The sequence below is a fragment of the Tamandua tetradactyla genome, chromosome 12 (assembly GCF_023851605.1).
Source record: "Tamandua tetradactyla isolate mTamTet1 chromosome 12, mTamTet1.pri, whole genome shotgun sequence".
Classification (NCBI taxonomy): Eukaryota; Metazoa; Chordata; class Mammalia; order Pilosa; family Myrmecophagidae; genus Tamandua; species Tamandua tetradactyla.
The window spans coordinates 41,252,755-41,268,046 of record NC_135338.1 but is presented as its reverse complement, the minus strand read 5'-3'; the positions used below and the strand labels follow the sequence as shown (position 1 = coordinate 41,268,046).

At 40.3% G+C, this 15,292-nt stretch overlaps 1 long non-coding RNA gene across 1 annotated transcript in view; it reads right to left on the bottom strand.

Annotated features, from left to right (window-relative positions):
- Window positions 1-1,702: 1,702 nt before the first annotated feature.
- Window positions 1,703-15,292, bottom strand: part of LOC143651485 (uncharacterized) — an 88,620-nt gene continuing 75,030 nt past the window's right edge. The window contains exon 3 of the long non-coding RNA XR_013159971.1: window positions 1,703-1,775. This is a non-coding gene — a long non-coding RNA (uncharacterized LOC143651485). The remainder of the gene's footprint in view (window positions 1,776-15,292) is intronic.

Here is a 15,292-nt window from a genome sequence, read left to right as displayed (position 1 = left end):
ATGCTGCTAAACCTCCTACAATGCATACACAGCTCCCAACAACAACAAAAAATTATCTGGTCCAAAATGTCAGTTGGCGCTGAGGATGAGAAACCTTTGATTAGCGACCACAGACACATAAATTAAAGACCCTTCAGTGAAAAGAAGATGGCTGGCTATGGTGAAAATGTGCATTGCTGAGGGTCTGTAGCATAGATCACAGAGGCAAGCAGATGAGTTATATTGATGAGAAAAGGCAACTGAATTTTCCATGTCTTTCCTCTAGGGTGGGTAGGGAGGGAAGTGGTGCTAGCCATATATATTCTTTCCTAAAGAAGGACTGCCATCCGTAAATCATCTAACTTCTCATCGCAGACATACAACAGTGAAATTTCCAGGAAATTCAGTATTAGAAAATCTAAGGCCCAACCCCAGGGGATGAAACACTTCCTCCTCAAGCTACAGGTCTGCTTCATTCTCATTCTTCACAACTCAATTCACACACAGCCTCCAGGCAGCTCTCCACTGGCCACCGACCCAGCCTCCCTCCTGTCCTCTGCCCGCCACCCCTTTGCTTCCTTCCCAGCATCTACCTCAATTTGTAATGAGCACAGAAATCTTTCTTTTTTAAAACAAAATTCATATTTTATTTAGATTGAAATAGACTATACCAAATTGATTTTTCTTCACCCAAAATAACAGCAATATTTTCTGGATTGTTCGTCGATAAGCACTAAACACTTATTTTTGTAGGCTTCCAGGCTTTGCGTCCAAGTCAAGAGGAGGCAGTAGATATAGTCACGAAAATAGAAGAAAACAGGCAAAATAGCTGTCAGTATCCATGGCCTCTGATTCTGTCTTGACTGTGAAACAGAAGCGATCAACACATGCCTGCTAAAAAGCTTCTGAAAACCTCGTTCCCATTCTGAACTCCAGGAGTTTGGATTGCTTACACGAGCTATCGAGAGAGGTTGATTTAGATTATGTGTTACAGAAAGCTTAGGTTCTAGACATAATAAATCTCTCTGCCTTTGGTCTCATACAGTAGCTGGAGGTCTAGAGTACGTACACCGTCATCTTTTACCCTGCATTCTAACTTACCTTAGACCCAGCCAGATTGGACTGTTTTTAACTCTAATCAACCGAAACTCCTAGAGTCTAGAATAGGAATGAGGTCTTCTGATTCTGTATAGCTAAATATAAGACCAGGATAATAATAAAAAAGTATTAGTAGAGTCCCTTGAGGGTCCTAATGGGGGAAAAATATATATATTTTATTTATATTATATATATATAATTTTTATATATAAATATATATATATATTATATATATTTATATATATATTATATTTTTATAAATATATATATATATATATATGGAACTATTATACTCTCCTATCTGGGAAACTCTGGGTACCCTCTCAACCACCGGGGACTCCCAAGAAAATAGGCCAAGCCCTGGATTTTGAGGCTTGTCCTTATGAAACTTATTCCTCTAGGGGAGAAGCTAAGACTACCCATAACGAGGCCTAAGAGTTACTTCCAGGAAGCTTCTTTGTTGCTCAGATGTGGCCTCTTTATTTCTCCAAAGTGCTGATAACTGGACTGATAACGTGGCAATTGGATCCACAGTGATGATTAATGTTATGTTTAAACGACTTAAAGTAATTTCAGAGTGCTACTATCAGAGATCATGCAGAAATGAAATGTGGTACTTTCAATGGTATCTTCTGGGAGACAGGTCTTCAAAGCATGAGTTCAAGCACGGGTCCTTTAAATAGTATTCAATGGGAGACCTATAGGCAAAGATAGTCAGTGATTAAGCAGCATGCATACACCTCACAGCTTTTCCTTCAAATGTAAGAGAAAACTGTTTATAAAGTCAATGGGATGCAAATTACCTATTGGAAGCTCTGACTTAGTTGTATAGAGTTTGATAAATGTGTCCACCATTAAATACAGATCATGTTTTATATCAAAAGTTATATTAAGCAAAGCCAAATTACTTGACCTTTGGTCTGTCAAGGAATTCCTCAGGTATGCTTTGAGATGCTTCTGTCCATTTTCATAGTGTTAATTTGAGCACAGAGATCTTGACAGTCTTGTTCTCTGTTCTATCCCCATAGCTCAGCCAATGCCTCCAGGTACAGTAAAGTGTCAAGAAATATCTGTTGAGTGAATGGCTGATTGAATAAATGAACCAGGTACAGATACAGGGAGGCCAACACATCAGCCCATGTGGAGCTTGAGTTATGAATTTATTCATGTATTCAGCTTTCACTGTGCCAAGGACACTCTACAGAAGGAGCCTGGTGTATAATGAGACTATCTCTGCCAAGTGCTTTTAAGACTTGCCACAAGTTTCTGAGATAGTTCCCCTTAAACTCATTCTATAGATAAGGAAACTGAGGCTCAGAAGCATTCTGCTCTTTACCAACCTGATGATAATGGTAAAGAGCAGAGCAGGAACTCAAATCCAGACCTGACTTAGAATGTGCCGCTCTTTTCCCTATGCATGGTCCATGGGTACAAACATCTAGAAACATACATGGGTCTCTGTTTCCTGGGAGTGCCCAATGAAATGAAGAGCCAGGAAATATGTAATTAAAACTAATGGGGGGTGGGCCAAGGTGGCTCAGCAGGCAGAGTTGTCACCTGCCATGCTGGAGACCCGGATTGGATTCCCAGTGCCTGCCCATGCAAAAAAAAAAAACAAAAAAAAAAAAAACAAATGGGACATATTTCCAACCCAACATAAAAAGATAAACATATGCTTGATCACATGGTTCAACTATATCCAAAATGCTGAGGGGAACACAGGGCAAGGGAGGGGAAAGAAAATGAGGTTCCTCTAGAAGACACACTTGGGGCTGCTGTTAATTAAGAGCCAGCAGGTTAAGAGTCAGCTTAATGGGAGTTTGAAACTCAGCTCCACCAATAACTTGTGGAAACTAGACATGCTACTTACTGATTTTGTCAAATCTAGGATGCCACCAATTTAAAATACATCACTTTTTACCGTACCACTCAAAGTTATGCCATTATTTGAAGTGCCAACTCAGCACTGCTGATTAAATTATCACACGACCTCATTGTAAGATGCAGCTTGATTTCAGAGATTTTAAAATGATATTAGAATTATGAAATATTGTGCTTAATCACTATAGAATAGGGATGATAGCCTTTAAGCCGTGAGGTTCTTATAGGGAAGCTAATCCCTAACATTTTCAGGGCTTAGGGCAAGAGTAGAGGCCCACGTGAGATATAACTGAATATTTAGAAGTCATAAATTGAGTCAATAAGCTATGAAAAGTGTTATTCTCTGATTTGAACAAATTTGCCTGTATAACAACCTGGAAAGCCCAACTTGAATGTAGAGCTCTCCAAATACTCAGAGTTCCACACTAGAGCATGGTGGCACAGAAAGAGCTGGTCCTGAGACCACAGAACTCCAGCCAAAGAGATGACTACAAAATGCAGGAAAATGACAAAGACCTCCACTGAGATTTTTTTTTTTTTTTTGGCATGGGCAGCTACCAGGAATCAAATCTAGGTCTCCAGCACCAAACCTGGGTCTCCAGCACAGCAGGCAAGAACTCTGGTGCTGAGCCACATTGCCCACCCTCCACTGTGATTTTGATGATGGGAATGGAAAGAAAACTATGGCAGCAAGAGAGATTTTAGAAAATGAACAATTCATGAGATTGAGAAAAAGACAAGAAAGAGGTCTTGAACTACAACTTCCCAGGGGAATGTAGATGATTGTAATGCGCAGACATAGGAAAATCACAGGGGAGCCTGGCTTTCAAGGGAGAAGATAATTCAATTGACTCCACGATTCCATTCTCTATAGCTGGTATGGAGAATCTACTACGTGCTCAGGCTTGATTTATACTTCTCTGCCTCTGCCTTCTTTCAGAAAGTGTTCCCACAGAGTTCCCATAACCCACTGATGACCAAAATCTACCCCAGGAAGTTTCTCAGTGTACCCAGACATTAATATATTGGCCCAAAAACTATGATTTTATTATAGTACTAAAATCTGAACTTGGATTTAGGGCTTATACTAAAGAAATTGATCCATAGCATTTGTTTCTGCCCCCGCCCCCCCCCCCCCCACCACCACCACCAGCACCACCCTGTACTTGTACCAACACCTGGAAACTATGGACAGTTTGACAGCTATTGTATCACAGAAAATAGACGAAGTTTTTAATCCAGGACTAGAAAATAAAATTAATGCAATGGTGCCATCTAGTGACTGACAAGTATCTCAGAGAGCATGGATCCATTACGTTTCTCAAATATGAGTCATGCATCTCACCCAGCAGATCCAGGGCAGAGTAGAAATAGTATTACATGAAATTGTGTAATCATCAGCCCTCAGAAAAATCCCTCAGTGTCATCTGAAATCGCCAAGTTTGGGGAGAAATCTTAATTTAGACCATGTAGACAGAAAGAAGAAATTAATAGAAAGTTTTGGTTTCTAATATACTCAAGTTACATGTCAAGTAACAAGAATCTAACACTTGTTAGTGATAATATCTTCCAAAAGATTCCAAACCCCCTGAAACTGAGCTCAACACCCTCTCTGGCTGTCAGTGTGACGGCGGTATGGCTCAGCCTTAGACATGCCAGGTACATGTCCTAGCTCTGTGCTTAGTGTCTGGGTAACCTAGAGCATGGAAATCTCTCTGACTTTCTGTTTCTTTATCTGCTGAATGATGATGTTGATAGAATACTTTCCATGAATGGGAAATATTTTAACAAATATTTTAGGAAAAGAGTGTAACATATCGTTTAGCATGAGAGTTTAGTTCCCCTTTCTCATGTTTCCTAATGAGAATAAAATACCTAAGTATCCCTTCCTTTATAAAGCTGGCATTCACATTTTTACTTATTATATATTAAGGTACTGTTCTAGACTCAAGGGCAGGCAAGGTTTCTCCCTTGTAGAACTGGCATAGAGGATGGCAGGATATCGGAGAAAATAATACAGAATAACTGCATTATGAGATGTGGGCATCTAGTTTAGAGGTGGGAAGGAAAACATCTCAGGAGATTTTGATCAAGCTGAGGAGAGATGGGATTGACTGAGACAGACAAATGCTGAAATTAAGGAATATATCTGATGCTCCCCTAGAAGATAGGAGGCAGCAATCACCAGAATTTGTCTAATAAGAGTCAACTTGCAAGGAGAGGAGTTGAGAGTATTGTCTGAAGAAAAATCAGGTGTTCACTCCCCCAGACAAATTTCTAATGAGAAGTCTTCTTAAACCACACCATTTTCTCCAGGTCACCTCTCTATCATCATTCCAGAAGCTGGGGTTCTGTCTCAGGATTGCCTCCAAGTTAACTACACTGGAAGATGGAAAAAATAAAATTCAGCATGCCCCTCTGATTTTCCTGCCTCCTCCTCTCCCATTTCCCTTTTGTACCACAGGGGCCTTTTCTTGCATGGCTCAATGTTTAATGGGATGGCAGCACTGTCTGGGTTCTGGTTTAGGGCTTACTGCCCACTCAGGAGCAGCTGGTCTCCACTGCTCTCAAGCTCAGCACCTCCCATGGCCAAATCTCAGTGGATGGCTGAGAAGAGAGCAAAGGGCCATTGCAGCTCAGCTAGTGCTTTCCCAAGTTCCACATCACACTACCAAAATTTTCAATTATTTCCTAAAAGAATTTGTATATGTTCTATATTCCCACACTTTGGCTGGATGGCACAAAGTTGAGTGGATTACTTTTCTGAAGGGTTCCTAGAATCCTTGGTATCTCACTGCAGTCTTTTCTAGAACCTTACTGCGTCAGATGAATCTTTCCTAATGCGTCACAGCAGCCCCACCCCCACACCTTCCCTTGGTCCCATATCAAACTGAACGATACTTCCCCTGTCCTCGCACGCTACTCTGTAAATATGTGTATCACAGCATCTCTAACACTTAATAATTTTGATTGATTTTACACTAGAGCAGATCCCTTTAGAGAAGGAAATTTGCTTTGTATGCGAGGATCCCGGGAAGCCAAGGAACTCCCTGGTGCCTGGCATGATGTGTGGCACACAGTAGGTGTTTGATGCAGAAAGGGATGGAGAAGAGAAGGAAGAAGATGGCAGAGTTGGCTCTGATTAGAAAGATTATAGCCCCAGTTCCACGACCTGTGTGACTTTTGATAAATTACAACCTCTCTGAGTCCCATTGCCACCTCAGCCAAACAAGGCTAAAACTTGTGGCCCTGACTTCCTCCTAGGACTACCAGAGAACTCTAATCAGATCAGCAATACAAACCCAACACATGGCTGGAAAGTTCTCAGCGATCAGAAGACTGCATCATCATGAGCATCAGGCTGAAATAGCCCATTCATGTCTTCTCCAAAGAGGCAAAGACACCATGCCTGCAAGTGAGCTACACTGGTACCCCCTGAATAGACTTTTAGCTAGAAAGAGGCACCCAATCCCCCCCCCCCCAAAAAATTGCCTCTTTCTTGAATACTAACGCTTGAGATTTCTACATACAAGGTAGGTTTTTTATCATTCGCATGAGATACGATTTAAAATACTTACACAAGTGAAAGTATTTGGTATAGTTCACTTCCTAGGAGAAATTTCAAAAGTGGAGAACTCTAAGCCTTGAAAATGAGATTTAAAGAATTCTATACGGAAAGTTCTTAAAAGCAAAAACTAAGGTTGGGAGCCACAAAGGGAAATTTCACCTTCAACAATCTTATCCAGGGAAAGACTCAGATAAACTAACTTTTATTGAATATCTACACAACAGAAAATATCCCAAGCATTCTCAAGCAAACTATAATGATAAAACAGTTATACCAAATGTAATTAATAGGTAATTATAAGAAATAAAATAAGTGTATTTATTGCCACCCATTAACCCCAGTTTTAAGGTGGAGGAAGGAAATCCATCAAGCTGGAAAACTAGACACTAGACCTAATCCTGAATTCAACTAAAAAAAAAAATAAAACAAAAACTAGTAAACAAGAGATTATTGTATAGGAACAGGAATAATGTATCCACTTTGTAAAACCACTCTAGAATCTAGGCTTCAGCTTGTGGTCTTATTTTCTAAATGCAAGACACTTTTGCAATTATTTTTATTGTTAATAAATTCTATCCAGTTTGGATAAGGCCATCAACACGTTAACGTGAATTCAGATTTTGAAAAGGGAGAAGTAGACAGCAGTCACAATCAGTGCCAGGACTGCTGCCAATTACTGCCCCCAATTATTTCCACACCCATGGCTGACATATTTAATCTTCCTCTCCAGGTCTATCCGACAGCTTGCATGGAGGAAGAGCGCTAGCTAATGCACTGCTCAGCAGAGAGTGTAGGTCCAATTTAAATAATTAGAAGCCTATTTTATTTCTTCTCTCCCTCTCGTAAGTGCACTTGAAAGGGCACTTGCATGCCCAGGCTTTGCACCTTGAACTTGTTGGGTGTTGGCTTATTGACCTTCTTTAAACCCCTTTCCCTACCAGCCCTTCTCGGCCTGTCCCCTAGGGCATTGAGGATAATTTAAAGCTGTTGGATGATAATCAATAAGCAGGGGTCATCACTATTGCCTGGCATAAAGGTCTTTGATCTAGCATATCATCAATTACTGCCACTTACATTAGCCTTCCCGTTAACCGCCGACCTGGCCTGGTCCTCTTATTCTCTAAGAGATGAGGACTTAAGCACCATGGCAGTTTTCTGCTGATCAAGTGAGTCTGCAGTTCACTTTGGTTTGGGGTCTGTCTCCAGTTTCTCTGTAAAGTGACTTTCCTCTTCTCTTTCCGTTTGGCAAAAGCTTGATCAATAATTTTGTTGCTTGACTTGGAGACAGTCATACGTGTCTCCTTTATTGATTGCAGACCTGTGAATGCCAGACTTTTTGAGGTTCTAGAAATTTGACGGTGGGTAAGACAAAGCCCCATGTTCCTCGCCATCACAGTCTTGCTCCAAGTGCAATTTGAGCATGCTTATAACTGTTATGACATATATAAGGATGCTGATGACAATGATAATAAACATGATGAGGATGATGACAATAATAGAGGTCTCACTAACTGCCAAACACCATGCTAGGCACTTCACACATTTGTTATCCCCCATCCTCAGAGCAACTTTCAAGGCAGATTGTATTATCGCTGTTTTATATGTGAGAAAATAAAAGTCTTCAAGGGGTTAAATAAGTTTCAAAGATGACAGAGCAAGTTGGTGAAAGAGTTAAGATTCATCTGTGTTCATATATTCATTCAATTCATTCAACAAATATTTATTGAGCACCTACTATGTGACAAGCAGTTCTTACGCCAAAGCTCCTATAATTTTTCTCTATAACACCTCAAAATTAATAACAAGAACAAAACTAGCCATTTTATTTATTTAATAAATAATGGCATGAATAAGAAGAAAACGAGGTCTTTGGAAGGAAGGATAATAATATTTATAGCATATTTTATGAGAGACAATGTTCCTGTCTCATCCTATATTTCCCTGCCTCAGCCCTAGAATCAGTCATTTCTCTAAGAAACCCTGGTTCCTTTCATTAAAGGATGGCATTGAGACACCAAAATCTGGGCACTAGATGTGCTCATTGCCTCTGGAGTGCCATTACCCCTTTGTCCCTAAACAGACTTGGGAGATATATGTAATATACTTGCCCAGGCATGCACACCCATTTATATTTACTTTATGTGTGTCTTTATAGTTTTAAAAATCACCAGTTCTTACTGCTACTTCCAATTCCGATTCAACCCCACAAGACTGACTCTAGTTTTCCCCCTTTCCTTATTTATAACATCCTATCCTACAGTAAGAAACCTGGCTCTCATTATCAATGATACGTTCCCCTATTTGTTTGACTTAGCATAAACATAGTTACAGTCTTTGCTGAAACATACCCCTGTGAGAAAAAGCTCTAACTTTTTTTTTAGTTATAATAACTGAAGTATAGTATTTGTACACAGTTCTTTCCATCTTTAGCTTTACAGCATTCAGTCAAAATACTGTTTTCCATAGTTGTCTACCTATATATAGACCTCATGAATTGAGAAATTAAATGAAATATATGAAAACTCTTATTGAAGTTTTCAGCACATACAAAGCACTCAGAAAATGTCAGCTAATATTAGTACCAATATCGCTGAATTGCTATTTCAAAGATAAACAACAGGAATGCATGTCGTTCAATAACTGATGGGGTTTATTTGGTAAGTGGACAGAGTCATCATCTGAGATGGGGATGGGGCAGAGAAAAATAATTATTATTGATTAGACCATATACAAAACTAATCCTAAGAATTCCTTAAGGTGGATCTTAATAAAATCATCTGAAAATTGAGGATTTATAACCTACCCAAGGTCATATAACTAATAAGTTACAAGGGTGGCCTGAACCCAGACCTCCTCATCATTAAAAGAGAATGCTGACCCACTAAAGGAGTGGTCGCTAGCTCCTTTGAAAGGGGATACTTAAGCTTTAGAAAAGTGTCCTCAGGGCTGTGAGGGTAGTTCAGTGGTAGAATTCTCACCTGCCATGAGGGAGACCCCGGTTCAATTCCCAGCCTATGCACTTCCCAAACAACAAACCAAAGCATACAAACAAATGAACAACAACAAAAATCAGCAAATGGTGCTGCAATAAAGGGATAGTGACCCCAACCATACAGCATAGAAAAAAAACGTGTCCGGAATCATTGCCAAGTGGTCCCCAGAATATAACCTTATAATACCACAGAACCACTCCAGAGTCTGTGCCATGGACAAGAGGGCAGAGGAGGTTCAGAATACCACCTGGTTTCTGGGTAGGAACATTTATTTATAGTGCCTCTTAGGTAAGACAATTCCATGTTCTGGATTTTCTAGGTCAGGTTTTATGCCAAATATCCTCTACCATTATCACCACATGCACCTTTGGATTAGATTGCCATTCCTCTGTATCCAAGACACTACAGAAGAATTCCTAATAGTCTGGACCAGGCATCTCAAACGGGCAGCTGGGCTATCAAGATCTGCAAACCTGTTCTGTTTGGGAGACAGTGCCAAATACGTTACGATGTTGTATGTCCACTCCCTGTCCACCAACATTGCCATACCTTCCTATTACCTTAGACCCATTCTCTTCATTCTTCATTCATATACCTTCTGTGCCTAACCCCTAATGGAGAGTTTTTATGTTGATCAGGTCCCACTCCAGACTGAGTAAATCAGAAAAACTGAGGGTGGAGCTCAGGAGAAGGATTGTTTAAATCTACCCCCTACCCATGTGTTTCTAATGTACAGCCAATGTTAAGAATCACCGATCTAGACTCTGCTCTCACTCAGTCCTTCAAACCTCTCTCATTCTCTTGTGTTTCTCTCATTCTCTCCCAACTACTCATTTCATATCAGCCCAGAATTGCTCAAATATCTTAAATGTCCATGGATGTCCTTCTGACTCCAGGAAATAAACTGAAGATATTCTAATACTTAGGGGCACCAAAAGGACTATAGAAAGGAGGCAACTTCACAAGACACACACGTTAGATAGACATGGGAGTCTAGGCCCTTCCAGGGGCCCTTGTGCCAGTTAATGAGCAGCAAAGAATTCCAGCTTCCCTAATACATGTTTTCATCACTTCATTTCCCCTCTGTTAGTGGCCCAGTAGGATATGGCTTTTCTTTTTAGTGCCAAAAGACACTAAGAGAATAAAATTTTACTGTTAAGTTGTTAAAGCCTTATTGCCTTCTCTCCAATAGCCTCCCCTCTTCCATGGTCTCGGCAGGTTCTATTCCTCATAGTTGTTCTGCATTTCTTTTACTCCTGTTCCCTCTTCTTTCCAGCCAGACAGATGGAGCCACAGCTCAGCATCTGAGAAGCCAGTCTTACATCCTACAGGGCAACAGCTGCTTCCACAAAACAGCCTTTTAAATGTCACCATTGGATCCATACATCTTCAGGCCCAGTTGATCCCACATCAGAAGTCATGTCAGAGCCACCACTAGTGATACAGGGACCCAGAATCCTCCATTGCCTCTTATGGTTGCCCCTTGACTATTCCAACCCTCAGTACTCACTGAACATCTTTGTAAAAGTCAAGGAGCAACAAGTAGGTTAATAACCCAGCAGCACCTCAGCAGGCCCATTCCCACCCCACCCTTCCTGTGGTAGAATCCTTTCTCCACTGTGATGAAAAGGTCCTTGGCATCTTTTTCACTCCTTAAAAACTCAGATCATTGATGGGAAAATGATTTCCCAAATTTGTTTTCTACCAATTTGAAGCCATATAGCAAGTTCCCAAAGGGTGAATTTGTTATTGTTGTATTCTTTTAAAACTACCGTTATATAATTGTTGATTAAATTTTCCTTTCTCTGGAATATTACACCATGTATAATTCCTGCTGGAAGATAGTGATCTGAACTAATCTAATATTGGCTGGGGGAAGGGGAGGAAGAGAAGGAGGGCTAGTTCATCCCAAGAATTCTGGTATTGGGTTGTATTGCAAACATCTTTGTACTTATAGGATTGGTTAGGAGTAAAAACAGTAATAACAACGGAGAACCCAGTGGAGAGGAGTCATTCTAACAGCTCTGCCAACATGTAATGCTTCCTACAGGTTATACTTCACAGAAACATCCCACCCCAAGTGCTTCTTCCTATGTGGTTCCAAAACTTTGCTCCCAATAACCTGAAGAATTTTTAAAAATTCTGATGCCCAGCTCATACACCACAGCAAATCCATTGGTATGCCTAGGGGTAGTTACCAGTCACCCATATTTTTTAAATATAGGTGATTCCAATGTGCAGCCAATTTCGGGATGCATCATGGTTACCAAATAACCAAACATTTTTTATCCTACCATGGTCTCAAGTCTCCACAAATTGGAAATAAGATTACTTCTCCCTCCCAATTAGAAATAGATTTTCAAAGACAAGGGGCTTTGAGATTTTCAGAGAAAGACATTATGTAAATACAGGCTATTATTATTGCAAGTTGGCAGGTGTCTGAGACATGTATTTCATTCTCTTTAATCATCCAAATGAGGCCAAATCTCCCAGGAGTGTGGAGTCAGCCGATCATTATGCATAATGGTCACCGTTTCCAAACGCAGGTGCCATGAGAGGCGACAGGCGCAATCACTGAGTTCTCTCTCCACCTCTTGGACAACCTTCAGCTTCAGAAGTCTCAGAAGCAAGGTCTGGCAAAATCCAAGATCTATTGCTTTTCACTTCTGGCTCATAACTGTATATTGCAGAGCAAGTGGCCTTTTCTTCACTGGCTGATGGATGTAAAAGGGAAGAGAACTTCTCCTTTTCTCTCAAGCACCTCTGGCCTCACCATGCAAAATGAGAGTTTAATATTAATCCACTCATGTGTGTCTGATTCCACATAAAATACACCGCAAACTAACGGTAAAGTCTAGAAGTGCTGACGTACCACACCAGTAACCTCCCAAGTCTTGGCTTTTCTTCAGCAGTAACTATAGCAATAAAATGTTGGGAGAGAGTATAAATATTTAAGTGCCAAAATAAATCTGTAAATGTTCAACAACCGGGTCATGTGGTGGGTAAAACTGGAGACTGGTCCCAGGATGGCAGCTCATCGGATAATGATGGAAACAGCAAAACCTTGGCCATTCCTCTGCCTTCAGCACAGCATTAGTGGATGTCAGCTTTGTAATAGCTTAACTGACTAGAGCCAGCAGATGGTGTTTTTATGGCCCTATATAAACAGTATTAAGTCATTTTAACTCTTTCTCCATAACTCAGGTTTCCCGTCCCGGCTGCGGTTGTCCACCTCTCTTATCCTCTGAGATGTTGGTGAGGAAGAGTGCTAACATTTATTGAGCACCCATTATGCACCAGACACTTCTCATAAGGATTTATTAACTTCATTTTATAAAGAACGGCTATGAAGGGCAGAGCCAGGATTTGAATTGAGTGTTTGATTCCATTGCTGTGGCTGCTACCTCTATCGCCCTGTCACTCTGAACTTGTATTTTCATTGATTAAATGCAGGGTCAGGGGGAAAATAGCTGGAAAATGTTTGGTGGATGTTGCATGCTCATCCATGACTAAGAACACCCAGATTAGAAGAGGCTTGTTCTTATGTGAAATTATTACATTCGGTGTTTTCTTCACATGCTATTTGATTTATTGTTTATTCTGTTTTATACTTGCTAGATGTATTGTCTCTTTAGATTTGAAGCTTTGTCTCTTGCTTCATCAATCCATTTAATTTCACCATTCATTCTTTAAAATCCTATTTAAGCATTTCTGCATTTTAAGACATAATTTTTAATTTTCTGTAGCACATGATCTAACTCAACCTGTCTGGAAAGATCATTTAAATAATCCAAACATTGGGAGCTCAGAATAGGAATGTGGGCCTTTAATCCTGAGTAGCTTAATGTAATGCCTGGATACATCCCAGAGTATATTAAGTAGATAATCAAAAAAGTATTGGCAAGGCCCCTTGAGGGATGGGATCAAAAATAAGGAACTTTTAAACTTTACCACCAGGGAAACCCCCAATACTGTGTCAAACATTACGAACTCCCAATCTGTAGGCCAAGCTTAATCTTGAGGCCTGCTCTTGTTAAGCTTATGTATGTAGCAGAGAAGCTTAGCCTACCTATAGGTATGCCTAAGAGTTACTTCTGGAGAGCCTCTTTTGTTGCTCAGATGTGGCCTCTCTCTCTCTCTAAGCCCAACTCTGCAAATGAAATCATTGCCCTCCCCACTACACGGGACATGACATCCAAGGGTGAAAGTCTCCCTGGAGGCATGAGAGATGACTCCCAGGAATGAGCCTGGCCTTGGCACCATGGGATCACAATGCCATCCTGACCAAAAGGGGAAAAAGAAGTGTAACAAATAAGGTATCAGTGGCTAGGTGAGTTCAAATAGAATTGAGAGGCTATTCTGGAGGATACTCTTACACAAACTTCATTGCTACCTAGCATAGCTTGCCAAACCCCAACCAAAACTATTCCTGCTAATCCTAAAGAACACCTAGGGTGTTAAATAAGGTTCTACAAAGGTTCCATGCACTAGGGTAACTTTCCAGAAACCTACAACCTCCAGATAGGTCCCTGAACCAGGTAAGTCCTGAAATGCAGAGGGGCCAGCCTCTCCAGAACATCAACTAGTTCCATCCCCCATCCCATATTTTTGACAGCCCCTTCCAACATGAAAAAGTTAGAATGGGCATAGCCCAATTACCCTTAAAGAGTGGGAGAAAAATCAAAGGTGATGTGGAGTTTTACAGAGAAGGTAGAGTTTAACAAATGAGTATGATTGCTATATCATTATATTGATATTTCTTCTAGTCTCCAGTATCTTAGAGCAGCTAGAAGTAAAAATCTAAAATTGTGGAATTGTAACCCATACCAAACTCTGAAATCTGTTCTACAACTAATTGTTGCTATGTACTTTGAAATTTATTGCTTTTTTTAATATATGTTATTTTTCACAAAAAAGAAAAGCTTATTGTGATGATAAATGCATACCTATATAATGATATTGTGAACCATCGATTGCACACTTTGGATGATGACATGGTATGTGAATGTATAAATATATCAATAAAAAATAAATAACCTTTTTAAAAACCATAATTTTCTGAAAGGTAAAATAATGCACATGCATATATTCATGCAAATGAATATACGTCAAAGATTTTATTCAACTCATTAATTAAAGAGGGGAGCTGTGAGGTGATAAAATCCATTCAAAGAGCATCTGAGAAGATATGTATATATATATGTGGGTGTATATATATAATATTTATATGTGTGTATATACACACACACATAAATATTTATCCAATTTAATAAACAAATGTTAGGATAAGATTATAGAGTTACATATAAAAATCGACTAATGTGTTACAGGGCAATAAACTATAACCCTTGGGGTTATCTGTTCTACTATACAAGTATCATTTGCATCTCTCCTGGATAAAAGTCATCAGGTTAGGCGGTCCGTGCGGAGGCTGAGCCGGCCGCGGGCGCAACCGGAGGCAGTCATTGCTATTCTTCTTTTATGACTTGGAGATTTTGACTACATTTCTTAAGAGTCCTCAGTGATCCTGGAGACAAAGACACTTAATAGGTGCACAAGAGATAGCTGCCGACTTCCTGGAAGATGGTGGCTTAGTAAGACGCGCGGATTTTAGTTTCTTCTCCAGGACACCTACTAGGGGAGTAGAAACGATACAGAAAGCGCCCAAAGCCACAACAGAGATAAAAAAGACAGCGTACCCCATCCTGGAACGGCTGGCTGGCTGAGAGAAGCAGCTCGGGTGAGATCGCCGAGGCGCGCGGGCCTTACCGGG